Source organism: Oryzias melastigma, linkage group LG4, assembly GCF_002922805.2.
Source record: "Oryzias melastigma strain HK-1 linkage group LG4, ASM292280v2, whole genome shotgun sequence".
NCBI lineage: Eukaryota > Metazoa > Chordata > Actinopteri > Beloniformes > Adrianichthyidae > Oryzias > Oryzias melastigma.
This window is the reverse complement of record NC_050515.1, coordinates 9,271,216-9,286,787: the sequence shown is the minus strand read 5'-3', so window position 1 is coordinate 9,286,787 and position 15,572 is coordinate 9,271,216. Positions and strand designations below refer to the sequence as shown.

The 15,572-nt window shown below is 36.0% G+C and overlaps 1 long non-coding RNA gene across 1 annotated transcript; it reads right to left on the bottom strand.

Annotated features, from left to right (window-relative positions):
* Positions 1–3,116: 3,116 nt before the first annotated feature.
* LOC112150226 lies at positions 3,117–13,253 on the bottom strand. Its single transcript, XR_002919930.2, has 2 exons — positions 12,486–13,253; positions 3,117–6,312 (listed from the first exon to the last, which is right to left on the bottom strand). It is a non-coding gene; the product is annotated as an uncharacterized LOC112150226 (long non-coding RNA).
* Positions 13,254–15,572: the final 2,319 nt, after the last annotated feature.

Here is a 15,572-nt window from a genome sequence, read left to right as displayed (position 1 = left end):
AAATGTACCTAAAGAAATTGCAATGAATGTTTAAAAATATTTTGATCTAAATAAAGCAATTTTTTTTTTGTTTTAATAATTTAATTTTATAAATGGCGCTCTGTATATGAATGCTGTTTGCGGAGGGGGGGTTGCTTCACTGTGTTTATTTTACATATCTTGTTGCAATATGTGCCTCATTTAAAACAAATGTTTTAAATAGGTGATCCATTTCTTGTATTGACATACTTTTTTTTTTCTTTTTTTTTTTTCTCTTCTCTGCAACTAGTGCTAACAGCAATAGGCTGTTTCTAACGCACTAGTCCATGTGCAACCATAGAGCGGAAAACTCTTCATGTCATTTTGTTCAGGAGACTTCTGCCACTGCCAAAACTGAAAATCATTACAGATTCCAGGATGATCACATCCTTTTCCCCTGAGCAGAAAGAAAACCATGGATCTAAACTTGCAAAAGGTCAGAATAAAGTCCAGCAAATCCAAAGGGCAATGTGGGTGTCTTTTTGTGCCTCAAAATGCCAAACTCTAATCCAATTCATAACACTTTATCTGAGAATGAATTTTAATGAAACAATCTGTGTTATTCAAAGTAGTTATTGATTTTTGTTATTTTTTTGTTTTTACAACCATAAATTATATCATGAATGCAATTTATGTGTGTTTAGAGCTTATTGAACTTTTTCTTTTTCAGAGAATCTCTGTTGAATATGTAGCTTTTTATTTAAAAAAAAAACATTACTAATATTAAGCAGGTTTCCAGATTGTCAGGAAAGATGGCCAAACAAAACCTTTCTTTAAGCTTAAATACCCTCAGCAAAAAGTAGTACACTTGCAGTTTTATTTGTTATGGCATAGACCATGTATGTGTAGTGCTAGAATTATACTTGCTGAGTACTTCTTCAGACTAAATTGGAATGTTTTAATTTTACAATGTATTGGTATCATTTAAAGGTAAAGTAGACTAATGTATACTTGGCCAAGTACCAATAGACTAAGTATACTTGTAGTACACTTAAAAAGATTACTTTTTGCTAGGGGTATGAAACAAAAAATATGACCCAAACCTTAAAAACAGAAGAAGCAGCGAGGGAGGGTGAGGTAACAGAAAACTTGAAAATTAGGGCTGGAGCGAGTACCCGAGAACTCGGATATCCGCGATCTTCTCCCAAAAATTCGAGTACGAATAATTATAATACTAATAATAATGCATTTTATTTGAAGCACCTCTCATGACAATCAAGGACACTGAACATAATAAAACACAATAAATGTTCGCAACGACCAAGATTGCTTATTCGCGATCATTAAAAGGTAGTAAAGTGTAGTAAAATAGTATTTGTGAACGATTAATTTATTGCTCGGAAACGTGGAATAATGTTGGCTTTTATGTTTATGAACTAAAACGAAACCGAAAGAGCAGCGCTACTGTCACCGAAGTAAACAAATCGTCGTCTCGGTGAAGCTTCCTGTTTTCAAAGTAAACTAACGAGAGCTTTTTTTTCTGTTAAAAAATGAGACTGAAGTTCAGCTCACTGACATGATTTTTGAAAAAAATGAATGAGCCAAAACACAGATTTACATTCTTTTAGTTATGGTAACTCTTCAACAGTTGACGCAATTAACATAATTGTGAAGGGGAGAAATGCAACCTTGTGCCGATATGCTGCACTAGATAGCTAAAGTGTGAATGTAATCAACGTGAATCGTCTGATTCTGTCGGGTGGGAAAAAAATAACTTTTTATACTGGATTTGCAACAAAATGTAATGCTTAGAACCTAAAATGAAGTAGATGGTTGAAGATGGAAAAACTCTATAGAACATTTTTAGGTGTTGTAGTTAAATGATCAAAAACAGTCATTTTTATGTTGTTTATGTACTGATGAACTTAAACAAAAACTTAACCAAGAAAAGTTTAAATTTACAAACACCGTGGCCTTTTATCTAGATGTTTGTGTTTTTATCAGTTTTGTTGATTCTGATCTCCTGCTGGGGACCACAGGATTCCACCTCTGCTCTTTGCAGATGATGTTGTCCTGTTGGCCTCATGCCTCCTGGACGCCTCCTTGGAGAGGTGTTCCAGGCATGTCCTTCTGGGTGGAGGCCCCGGGGAAGACCCAGGACACTCTGGGGAGAGACTATGTCTCTCGGCTGGCTGGGGAACGCTTCAGGGTCTGCCCAGAGAAGATGGAGGAAGTGGCTGGGGAGAGGGAAGTCTGGCCATCGACTAGACTGTTGGCCCCGGATGAGTGTAAGAATTTTTTAGGGCAAAAATGTATTGCTTGGATAAAGAAAAGTCTTTGGGATTTAGACTTTTTAAGAACAAATCAAATAATCATTTTCACCTTTCACATATTCAACATGCAAACAATAGTTCATACTCATTTTAAACCAAAGTGGTTTGTAAAATGCTATAACTTGAATCTAAAGGGAACAATAATATTTTATGTTTTATTCTAAACTGTGTTTTCTGATAAGATTTCATAAAGTTCTACAAATTTCTCTGCACATTTGTAAGTTTGCAGATCTTGCTAGAATGTGCTAATATGTTGCTGAATGTAGAAGGGAGAGTAATAGAGCAGAACACCAACCAATATTGTTATACTTTTTCAGATATCCGGTCTTCTTGGAATAAGGTCACTATTCTTCCAGTATTTTAAACAATTTCCCTTTTTTAGTTAACATACTGATCGATTAAGTGAACTTTCTTTGGATAAAACATATATTTATATATTTAGAGACTAGGATAAATATCCTCTCACATGGTTTCTCGATGAACGAGATCATATCTAGAGAATCTCATAGCCATCTTCCTGTTAAAGCAATTTTCATTTTTTTCATTTTAATTTTGGACTGGCAGTGTGTGTATTGTGCACTGGGACAGAAGCGTGGACAGTTTGGGGGTTTTGTTGACAAATGACACAGTTGGACTTTGTGGATTTTTCTGTCTACACATAAAAGCTGCAAACCTGAGACACGGTTTTGATGTGGAGGCGTCAGTAAATGTGAAAAGAGCCTTTTTTCCTAGAAAATAATCAGCCACAATCACTGCAAAATGAACAGTTCGATCTTGTAGACATTTGTAGAGATCAATGAAACTGCCACATTTTTAGTTCTTTACTTTTTTTTTTTTTTTTTCGATTGGTTCCACCAACCTGCAAGGCCTTCGTCTTTGTAAGGCACTGGCCCAGTGATCCAAAAGCTTTTGCTGTGGGTCATAGGCAGTCATGGGGAGCTAAGGCGGGCTCAGAGTGCGTCAGAGTTGATTTCTGCCTGCAGGGATGGAAACACTTAAACCGCTCAATCGACAAAGACTGCCTAGAGGCTCTATTTTGAGACTCCCCAAAAAGTGGAAGATTTCATTCCACAGTGAGGAAAGATTGTAGAAATCTGCTTTTGAGGTCAGTAAAGTACCTTGGAGTTATTCTGCAGCTAGTTCCGGTCTGCCCTTAAAGTCATTCTCCCACTAGTTGATCTTTTTTTATTAATTTTTATTTTGTGGTTTCCTCCCACACGTTGTCTTGCAAATAAACATTTTATTGTGTGTGAATGGTTATTAAAAAGTACTTATCTGGAAATGTTTAATTACCCCACAACTGAAAATGGCCGTGAAATAAGCATCTGTTGGGGTGTAATAGTGTTGGGATTCACCACAGGCACAGAGCAGTCTGCCTTTCAGAAGTTGCATTCTGACCTTTTGCTCCCTTCATGCATGACTGGAGGCAGTCCTGCAAAGGACAAGGCCGTGCAGCCGGAGAACAAATGACAGCATTATTAAAAAAAAGTTTAATCTGAGATACGTGAGGTTATCTTTTTTAATTAGTTCTTTTAATCTCCATAGGTGGGTTCCTTCAATTTAAAAAAGTAGATTTTTTTTTTCTTCTTCTTTTTTCCGTGGGCCAAATCATTTGCTGGACAGGCTAGTATCTTCTTCTGTTATCAATGATTGTTAAAGAAACATAAAATGTCATCTGAGCACACAGACACAATTCACTTAAAATGACTCATTTTGTTGTTTTAGTCTTTATTTTTACAATATTGAAATACTCTTAGTAGTGTTGAGCACCCACTCCCATGAAAATTGTGTTTTTGGCGATTTTTAAGATGTTCTTGTGGCATTTTTCTAATGATATATAAAGAAAATTCAGCTCAAAACTGCATTTCTGAGTATGTCTTTATACAGCTGAGGGTAAAAAAGATAAAAAGATGATCAGAGTGGGTCTTTATATAAATGTGTCGGAGGTTGAATCTGCAAATAAACAGAAAATACAAAATGTATTAACATTTTCTTGACATATTTTAACTATAGCATAAGTGTTTTTTTTTTTTTGTTTTTTTTTTTTTTTATTCTTTACACGGTTTGCCAGAACTTTTTCTGTTACGGTGTTGACAGAAAACAGGCTCTGCTTGTTTTTGTTGTTGCTGCTTTAGCAACCCTTCTTAAAGCTCACCACACATGCAAAGATTTTTTTTTCATCACACACATTTGTGTGGCTTACACTGCGACAACCATTGTTTTCTACAACCATGTTATTTTAGAATGTAGATCTCACACAAATAATTCAGATGCAATTTTGCTTTTATTATTGTATTTTATTGTTAAAACGCTGATTTCTTTCTTTCAGCTGCTCATATTCATACACAGATGCAACAGAGCCTTTAATGAGTTGCTTTATCAAAGATAAATTTTACTTAAGCAAGATAGAAAACAATGATGTGGATTATTAGGCTGTAAAGATTCATTTTATCAATTCAGTTCATATTGAAATTTGTGGTTACTGATGAGATTTATAGTCGATATTAGTTCATATTGAAATATCCGATTTGATTCACTGTCCTAAATTAGATCCAGGACATCTTTAGCTAAAAGTATTAGTAGTGTGACTCAGAGATAAATACCTGTTACTGGACAGTGCAGGCGAAGTTTTCCAGATTCCTTGTATTTCTCGCAAGATAATAAATTCTAAATCAAAATTTTAAATACAAATTTGTCTGTTTGTGTACAAACAAACAAGTGAGCAATAATTAATGGCAAACCCATTCACAAAGTTCAGCCCACTGTTGTTTTTCCACACAAAAATGACACAAACGGAACATTAGGATGTTTTGCCACGCTGTGTGGTCACATGTATTTGCAAAAATCTGTGTTTCCACACATTTTTCGCTGCCATCAAACGTGTCTTGTCCACTGTGATGAAAACTGAAAGAGGCAGTCAGATGAGTTTACTAAGTGACCACTCGGTCCCTCGTTTATTACCAGGGTTACAATTTAAAAATCAGCAAAGAAGGATTACTGATGTTTTAAAGTTGGAAAACCCTTCGCCACACGCTATACACTTCAGACAGACATTAACATTTTCTCTCTTTTCTCTCAAAGTTCAAACTTTCAGGAAAAAAATAAGTTCAGTGTTATAAAATGAAAGCACAAATCTGATAGCAACCTAAAATTTGTGTAAATTTGGCAAACTGAACACATTCTGTACAGGAGACACTGTACATTCATTGACAAGTTCAATAGTCAATCAAGACACAGAACATTGAGATAAATAAAAAAGTATTAAATTTGCACTGAAAAAAAACAATGAAACAGCAGTGAAACACAGTATAAAATATATTGCAATACTAGACAGGGATAAAACAAGTAAAATGCAAATAAATAAACAATCTTGTCTCCTAATTAAAACATAAATTCTGGTCCAATACCTTCTGAAATTGCAGCAGTTTGACCATGAAAGTCCTTCATACTTAAAAAAAACTCATTTTTTGTAAACCCAGTTAATATCTATTTAGAAACATTTAAATTAAATGTTTAGTTTGTGTGATTTGGGGGTTTTAATTACGTAAAGGAAAGCAAAGGTCAACAACATTAATGAGATCTCAGAGATGTTCTTGCTCTCTTGACATTGAATTCTGGCACACAACCACAAACCATACTGTTTGGTCCAAAGTAATGACATTAATACTTTAATTGGGGAGAAAAAATATCCATAAGAAACATATCTTGTGCGCTACTATAAAGAGCCTTTACAAAAAATGCATTCAGTACAGTCTCTGGGCAAGTCATGGGATAAAATGACTGTCAGAGCTTCCATCGTTTTCTTGAAACTGAAATGTAATGACCTACAAAGCAGTGGCTGAGCTTTCATGGGGCTGTAGACCATTCAGAAGCTTTGACATGCTGGACTCTGATGACACTTGTCTTATCACGTCACAATTCAGGTCAGTGGAACTGTGAGATGCTTGTTGTGGTGCAGGTGCGAGAACCCTTGGCTGCCCGTCAGTGTGTTTGGCCCACCTGAGAGACATGCTGAAAACTGCTGCAGAGGCAGAGAAACATGAAGATTGAATTGTGTTATTTGAGCTAAAGTATTCTCTGTGTGAACTTGCCTCTCAGAGGCCAGAGGACAATGCTTTGCAACAATGTCTTCTCTAGTGGGGCGCTTACTGTCAGAGAAATATCAAACCCTGTGGCGCCTCTCTTGTAGTAGCTAATATACTCACACACACACATCATGGAGGCCCTTCAAGTACTTGTCAAACCACTTTAACCTCATGCTTTCTGGAATGAACCTGTGGCTGCAGCTTTGTTTTACTCCCAGAGTTTCTAAGCATCTATTGCCAAGGAGTGTATTTCTAATTCACCTCCGTGTCACATGGCCTCAAGAAGATGCTGTGAGCCAGAACGAGAGATGGAAGTCCAGGTGAATCTTTCAGCCCTCATGCTACGTTCACACCAATCTCGGGAATGTGCTTTCAAACAACCATGTCACATCACTGCTCAAGTTTTTACATTTGTTTTTGCGCTCTGCTCTACTTACAAAACAAGCTGCCATTGACAGTTATTCCACTTTAATTCTGACCTATCGGGGACTCAGATTTGGTAATGATGTATGGGTAGCATCCTTTTCAAAACACAAGAGTGCCAACTGTTTGAAAGTTGACCATGAAGGAAAAATTAATGACTGCAGCTATGACACTATAGCTGAATCTGAATTCAGTCCCTGAATTTAGGACATTTGGTCCCCCAAGTAGAGAATTATAGTAAAGTAGTGTCTTTGAGTTCAAACGTTACTAACCCTCGATGATGCCATCAATAGTCACCAGTCAGCTACGTTAGTGCGTAGCAGGACTTGAAAAAGTCATACGCAGCCTGAAGTCCTTATTCCTTTCCCTTATAAAAAGAAAAGATTTCAGACACCACGAAGGCTCCAAATGTCCCGGGAAGAATTTGGATTTGACCCAAGTCTTTCATAAATCTGAATAGAGCTGTGAAATAAAAAACCTGGAGGAAGATTCTTGAGATTTGCACTACTTCAACATTTCTCACCAAGCCTCTTCCAACTGTGAGTACATGCGTTAGTGTCAGGTAGCGACAGTCCAGTGTCAACACATTCTAGAACCCCTGGTTCAGGGGTCAGGTCTTGAATGTGCACCACATGCCTGGTGTGTACTTGGAGGAATCCCTTTGGATTTGAGCAATAAGGAAGTGTGATAATTGACCCATTATTATCTCTCTGTTTTCCTCCAAACCTCCAGGTTCAAGGGCACTCATTGAAGAACGGAAGTACAGCTAGTTTGAGCTGTTTATCTTCCAATGGTGGCCGGTCTCTAATAAAGATCGGGTCTAACAGGTGTTGGTTTTTGTTAGACGCTGGTCTCTAATAGTGACCCAGCCTAATTGGTCTATTTTCTAATGGAAACGCTCAAAATATAGTAACATTCTGGTCCGGTCCGGTCTGGACCACACAGTGGAAACGAGGCATAAATGTATCCGAGAATGGCACAAGCAGATGGGTGATATTGGGAAAACAGCTGCAGAAACAAGAGAAGTGATTGTGGGGTGGCGGTGCAAAGAAAGAGAGCTACGAATTAGAAGACCGGTTTGAACATGGATTGTTGAGCAAAGACAGAAAGGTGCAGGTGTCTCCAGGAAAATGATTTGCATGAAAGCAAAGAGGATTTTTGATACAGGGATTGATGATGCTTCAAAGAGAAAAGAAACATTCAGAGACAGTGCTAATCAGAACATTATACAATCTTCTCTTCATTTCAAACAATCCTGAAATGTTCATCTCCTATTGTCTGCATTTCTTGACCAAATTTCATTACAAAATGAACCCATTAGCCATCTACTACTATCAGAGGATATACGGTATCATCTTAAAGATCGTTATTAAAGAGAGCCAATAGGAGATCCAGGTTGTGCTGGTCATGGCTTTCCAGTACTGACCTGTAACTTCTCCTTCATGTTCAGTCTTCAATCTTTTTTCTTTACAACCCCCAGATTCCCCAGAGGGATTTAGGTCAGGTAAGTTTGCGGGCCAATCGATCACAGAGATAGCTTTAATCACTGAACCAAGAGTCAGTACTTTATGTGCTGGGGACATGTCCTGCTGGGAAAGGAAAACAGCACCTCCATAAGACTCATCACTGCTCTTCAACTATGCTGTCTCTGAAATTATATCAACACATATTTTAGCAGATAACATGGGGCTTCCCAAGTCACAAGTGATGGGAATGGGAAACTCATTTGGTCCAAACTCTGGAACCTTGGTTTCCAAAAAAATGCTAAATATTATGTCCGATTTAAGAGCAGATTTTGTGAGGAGTGTTGTAATGGTAGTTAAAACTCTTGACTCCACCACCACTTCATTTTTCCTAAACTCAGGCCAGAACTTTTGAATTACTTTTGTTTCTCACTCGTCTGATGATGGAAATATCTCTACAGGTAGCTTCCTTTGCAATAAACGTTTTCTAAAAAAATGTTTTCCTTACTTTTTAAAAATGTTTTATTAATTTTATGAGAGATATTTTAAGTCTGTAAAGCAGTTTTTATACAATACAACTACTTTATACAATTAAGTTTGATTTGATTAGAAAAAAAAATGTTTTCAAAGAAAAAACAAAGATGGTAGAGTTTTCTTTTTTAAATGATTACCAAATAAACAATTTGATTTAATAAATTATTAGAATGCCATAAACCTCTGCTTCTTGTCGGGTCCTTGATTTTCTCTTGCTCTTTGTAAAAGTGTTACTACTTGTACATTACCAGTTATCTTTTTTTTTTTTTTTAAATGACTTTTAATACTTAGTACTTTGTGGAATATTATTTTCTTTTATTTATTTTCCTTATATTATTTACCTTTTTTTGTAAATATTTGCCATTCAATACATAATTTTCTCTTTACTTTTATTTATTTTTTATTGTAAAGTACGTTGCTGTACTGATGACTTTATAAAATGCTATATCAGTAGAGTTCATTTATTAAATATCTGTGGAAAAACAGTACAACTTGTGGTTATTTTACATGCATATCGCTACTAAAAGTTAAAAATCAAAGACATAGCAGCTGGCCCAAACTAAAATACAAAAACTAAGAAGAAAGAGCTTCAGGTGTATTAATCACTGATGTACCTGCAATAATAACATGGAGAGAAAACAGACTCACTCCGATTTGTGTGTGCGTAATTCTTGATCTGTGCCTTGTATATATTTATCTTATTCTTTCTAAAATTTTAGCAAAGAGCTGCTGGCAGAAATTTCATTTTGCTCTGCATAAATGACAATAAAGATTCTTGATTCTTGATTCTTGAACTTTGGATTTGAGCATATACATCGAATGAATTAATAAAATGAACGCACAAATCCTTAATTATGCACAAATCAGGAATTACACATGCAAAAATCAGGATGATGCGTATTTCTCTCCTTACAATAAGTTTAACAACAAAGTAGGAGCTAAATAAAATTATCCAAGACCTAAGCAAAACCAGGTTAAAAGAAAAAAAAAAAACTAAAAAGAAAAAAAAAATCTAAAAATGTTAATCCTTTTTTGGTTTCAGATGGATCACATTTTTATTGAATGTCTGGACTGGAATGATAAACACTGCAGAAGAATCATTTAGAAAAAGCTTTTTTCATTTTTGTAAACCGTCAGACTTTATTTAATGTTTAGTTTTTTGTTGCTTAAGCTGTGATGTTATAATATTTTGCACATCAAAATCGATACACATATTCAAAAGAAAATGATCCTTTCCTTCTTTTTTCTTTTGAAATTTAATTCTAACGCAGAGTCTCTGTCAAGTTGTAAAAAGATCATCTAAATATTTCCCCCTCCTGGCTGACTGTTCTCAGAAATCTGTTCAGATCTTTGAGATTGCACAGAAATTTCCATGTTGCATCATAATGAAAACATGAGATGAAAGCAAAGAACTCTTAAAACTGTCTCCGTAGAACTGTTACAGAGGAGCAGGGATTCATCCACACAGAACAAAGCAGTGTGGTGCAGTTCAACAAGAAAAAATGTACAGAATGCAGCTTGTTGATTTCTATGTCCACGTGTGTGTTCTGAGAGTAAAAACAAATCAAATTTACACTCAAACATCCACTCAATTGAACTAAATCAGGGTCCGACTTAAATCAAAGTTTATTCATTTACTGGAAAAATTACATTTTTTTACTAGAACTAGATATTTTATGTATTTATTATTTCAGGAAATATACGATCTTAATGGAACAAACCTTAAAGTAATTGTTTATGAAGAGTCTTATGATGTTCCCTTAAGAAAACCAAATAGTTTCACTGTGAATCAAGTTTTATCAGGTTATTGAACTGTACAAAGTACATTTGGACTAAAGATTGCACCGTATGGATTTTAGGATTCATTAGTACTAAAAACAACAACAACAATAGCGGGCCATTAAACTAAGCAGCTGCTTTGTTTGCCTAATTGTCTGTCTGTCTCATTAACTGACTATTTACTAGGGTGGATGCACAGTAGCTAAAATAACAAAGAAGAATCACATTAAAGAAAAGGTGAAAATGATCTGCTGCAGACTTAAATCAATCATCTGAGTGTAACTTGAGGCTATTGTGTGCACCAATTATATTCTAAGACTACCAGATATATCAAGTGGTCAGAGACAAAAACTGAGGTGAAGAAAACAACCATATTGACAAGTAAAAAAACAACAACTTTGTAGCAACACTTAAAGATTTTATATGGTTTGTGTTGCTGGTACCTCAAGAAAAAACTAAATGGAAAGAAAACGGCCTGCATTGAATGGCGCAGTAGGTTCCAGTTTGAATCCCTGTTGGGACCTTTCTGTGTGGAGTTTGTATGGGTTTTGTCCCAATAGTTGTCCCGATGGTGTTCATGTTGTGCATCCAGCATCTCCGTGACCCTAAAAGGGATCCAGTGGGTTCTGAAAATGAGTGAACGGAAGGGAAGTCCCTTCCTGAACTATTGGCAGGTGTGAGGTTTCACCCGCTAACCTCAGCGTGTTTGTTGGTGAGGAAGAAGGTGACCAAAAAACTCAATTGGAATTTAGTCGTTGCAATGAAAGTTGGATTGAGTTCTGTGGGTTTCCGCCATGAAAAGACAAAGCCCTGTAAAATGGAATCCACATACATATCCCGAGGTGGGCAATATGTAGCTTCAGGCCAATGCCAGGACAGGAGAAACCCCGCCCCCATTGTCCTTAATACCTTATTGGTCAGTGTCCGGGCCCTTCTCCTGCCCACAAGATAAGTTATTGCTTTGTTATTTTCAGTGAAAAAGTATTTGAAGCTTCCCCTAACTGGTTTAACAGGTCTGGTCCATGTGGGTTATTGTGAAAATACATTCATAAATTGGCTAATAACAAAGACTAAGACTGTAACATAAAATAAAAATATCGAAAAAAACCTTCATTTAGTATAAAAACTGTCACAGGCTCATAAAAATAATAAAAACAAGATGGAAACAGTTATCAATACCAACCAACTTGTGTCTTTTTGAGAAGCGTCCTCACAGAACGTTGAGCTAACAGCTAAACATTTATGAATAAGTAGATTTATTAAACAAATACTTTGAGTTTTATTTTACAAAATTAATTAGCAAAAGGTAATGAGTTTGAAACAAAACTAATACACCATTCCTGTCAAAAGTAGTAAATCAGGTTAAATTCTTAAAACCAAGCATACAGTAACTCTATGGTTCAGTTATTAGAAAATATTGTTTTCATAGAAATGAACGCATACATGTTTTAAAATGCAAATGTGTCGTTTGACAGAGAAAAGGCAGCAGCTGGAACTAAATCTTTCATGTTTCCCACTGAATACTAGCTCGACAATTAGCTTGATCTGCAGTTCAGTGAAGTCTAAACTGACACAGTGCTGCTTAGAGAGAATTAAGAGCTTCTTAAATCTGGGTAAGCATCAACATCATTAAAACAACAACAACAACAAATGGCTGCATCGTGTTCTATTGTCAAGATTAACACTTGACACAAACTCCAAGGACTCGGATTAACAATCTAAACAGTCACATGAAGTGGCTCAAAGTTGCAGAGTTCTTTTGAAGACGGATAAACTTTTTCACAGGGAGAGCATCAAAGTAATTCTGTCATCAGGAAGTGATCACAGCTTCTGTGCTGTCAGAGACAAATGTGATCAACGGAATTAAAACCCCTTGAACAACCTATAAATAGGTACACAGCAATAATTACCTCTGAGTGAAAAATGTCAGGCTTTCTTTCTGCTGCTGCTGGGCTGCTGGGCTCTGTCATGCTCCTCGTTTGCTTTAGTACCAGAATGAACTGAAGCAGTGACTCAACATTCAGGTATTTGGTTTGTAACAAACACTCCACTGTCCTTGATGACACTGTTTGTGCTTCTCTGCTTGAAGCAGGTTTATTAAGTTCATTGGAGTGAATGGCAGAATAAGCTCTCTTCACCTTTTACTTTAAAACAAAAATTCAGTTTAGTGTAGTTTGCAATATGGTGCTGTAAAGGTAAATATCTAAAGATGCAAATGTGTCAGAAAAACCAAAAGGTATCACGGAAATAAGAAAAAAAAAATCTTCCAAGGACTTTTAGCATAATTCATGTGATGATGCTGCTTTTTTGCATAATAGTCACATCCATGAGTTCACTTTTCAATGAAAAATGCACGTTCATGAGGATTTTGATTACCTTGTGCTGCTGGTGTTCTAACTTAATGAAGTTACTCATTGTGTAGCTTGTGGGGAGATTAGCTTTGTTTACACGTTTATCATCACATTTCTTCTTTTTAGTTGCAATTGTTTCTAGGAAACAATTGCAACTAGTCAGAGATGTAAGAGACATTTTGTTTTTGTTGAAAAAAAATGCTCATAAGGAAAAAAAAGTCTCTCTGTTAAAAGGTGTGCATTATTATCTATAGTTTCAAATAGCAAATCATTACTAAATATCTAGATCAGGGGTCTGCAACCTGCGGCTTCAGATCCACATGTGACTCTTTTATCTCCCCATGGTGGCTCCTTGGCCAAACGTTAAATAAGTCATGGAGACTGCTGAGTCAGCAGCTTCCTGCTAAAGGCTCCATAACCAAAACTACCTAAAGAAAACAAATAAACAAAGCCCATTATCTAAGACTACCAACGTCCAACCCCAAACTAAAATAGCAAAACCCAGCAGTGTAAGACTGCTGAGGACAAAGAGGGGAAAAAGAACAGCTGAGGTAAACATAGATGATTAATTATGTAGGTTTGAAGACGTCTGATTGCTCCAGATTGCAGATGTTATAAGCAAAGCAAAACTTTAGTAAAAAGTTTGATCTACTTTGAGTTAAAAGCACAAATTATCTTGTGCTGCACAGCAATAGTGTATAGATGCCCAGAGCTGCACTTAAATCACAATTTGAGAGATTCTAGGTTCTTTCAATATTCTTCTTTGTGCCAAAAAAAAAAACATAATTCATAGTTATTATAAAAAAAGGCAATGAATGCAAATCCAAATTTCTTAAAGGCTAAAGTAAGACTGTGGCTCTTTTTTTAGGTTTTGATCAGTAGAAAACAAGTCCATATGGCTCTTTTACTGTTAAAGGTCTTGATCTAGATTTCTGTTGATTTCAGTAAAAAAAAAAAAAAGTGGAGTATGTTATACTGGCACAAAGTTAGTTGAATCTTTTATGTATCGAAGTGTGGATTATGTATCGAGATGCATATTTAATTCATGTGAGAGGGAAAGATGCACAACCTACCGCAAATATTTAAAAAAGATTCGTTTTACAATTGGTATTGTATTTTTTTTTTCATGTGTGTGTTTGTCAAAGGAAATCATCAAACACCATCAAACCTCCAACAATGGAGTCCTTATTGACACTCCTTTATTTGCATATTTTTACAATAAGATTAAAGATGTACATTTTATACAAGTCTTACTTCTAGTGAAATTGTTGGCTGAAAAACAGGTAATTTTATAAAATTAATAAAGAAACCTGAACCTTTACAGTCGATAACTGCAGTAACATGTGGTGCATGTGATCTACTTTTTATTTCAAAAGTGAGGTTTCTCAGTCAGGTGGGCTTAATTTGTTTTTTGTCTTCTTAAGTCTGAAGCTGAAGTTTGTTTTGTTGGAGTATTTTTCTGCCGCTCACTGCCAACAAATGAATCCTTTGCAATCTGACCAACTGGGTTTGTTTGTCTGTTTACTTGTTTGGCAAAGTGCTGCGATGCATTTTGACACAACTCAATTTGAAAGTGTTGCATTGCCATACTCGGTTCTATTAGTAGCTACTCTACAAATGCGAATTCCTTACAAAGCAGCCCAGAAGGCCGTCTTTTAAAACGCTGAGTCATGCTCAGCGATTTAAAGCACACACACATGCTCTGTATGTGTGTGTGTATGCTTGTTTTCACAATCTTATAACTGAAGGATCCTTTTCAGATACAGTTGTTTAGCAACAAGGAGAATTAAGATCCTTGCTGCAAGTCCACAGTCGCATTTCCTACGAAACTGTAAAACACAAACAATTCTTAGTCGCTGCATTTAATTGCATCAGAAGAATGAAAGTTTTTCTAATGGAAATAAATTCTATAATTACTGTAATCATCTAAAGCAGTGGAATAAAGACGAGAGTCTTTCTGATGGAGCAGATCATGACATTCTACGCTAACCATTCAGTAATTAAGTTTTCGGTTGTAATCATTTCAAAATGAAAATGTATTTGTGTTTCAAGCACGAACTTCACACTTATTGGCAAAGAATAGAATAGTCAGTGACAAGTATTTGGAGTTCCTGGTCGAATTTCTTCAGTGTATTCATATAAGTTTCTGTAATTTCAAAGTTCCCCTCCATTGAAAATCATGTTTTTGAGTTTTTAACATGTATGTGTGGCATTTTTCTGATGAAAGAGAACAAATGTAATAAGAAATTATTTTGTTTTTGCATTTCCGACTATTTCTCCTTTTAAATCGCTGTCAATCAAACAGGCATGATCCTTCTTTACGTCACAACAGCTCTGCTGCACATGCACTAAACCCTCATCTGGTCCGGCTAGTGTGTCTACCTCAGGTGCTGGAGAAGGGAAGATCTTCCCATTGACTGCAGTCAAATGAGCCGCCGTTCACATTTCTGTGGTCAAATCAGCATCACTGGATTTTTTTGTGTGAGTTTCATACAATACTTACGGTAGCAGGACTGAGAACGCTGGAAAATCTCCTCCAGACTCTACGGAGCTTCTTGATGTGACCACGGAAATGTGAACGGCGGCTCATTTGACGGCAGTTGTAAAGGACTGTAAATCAATGAAAGAGCATTTTGATGTTAGCTT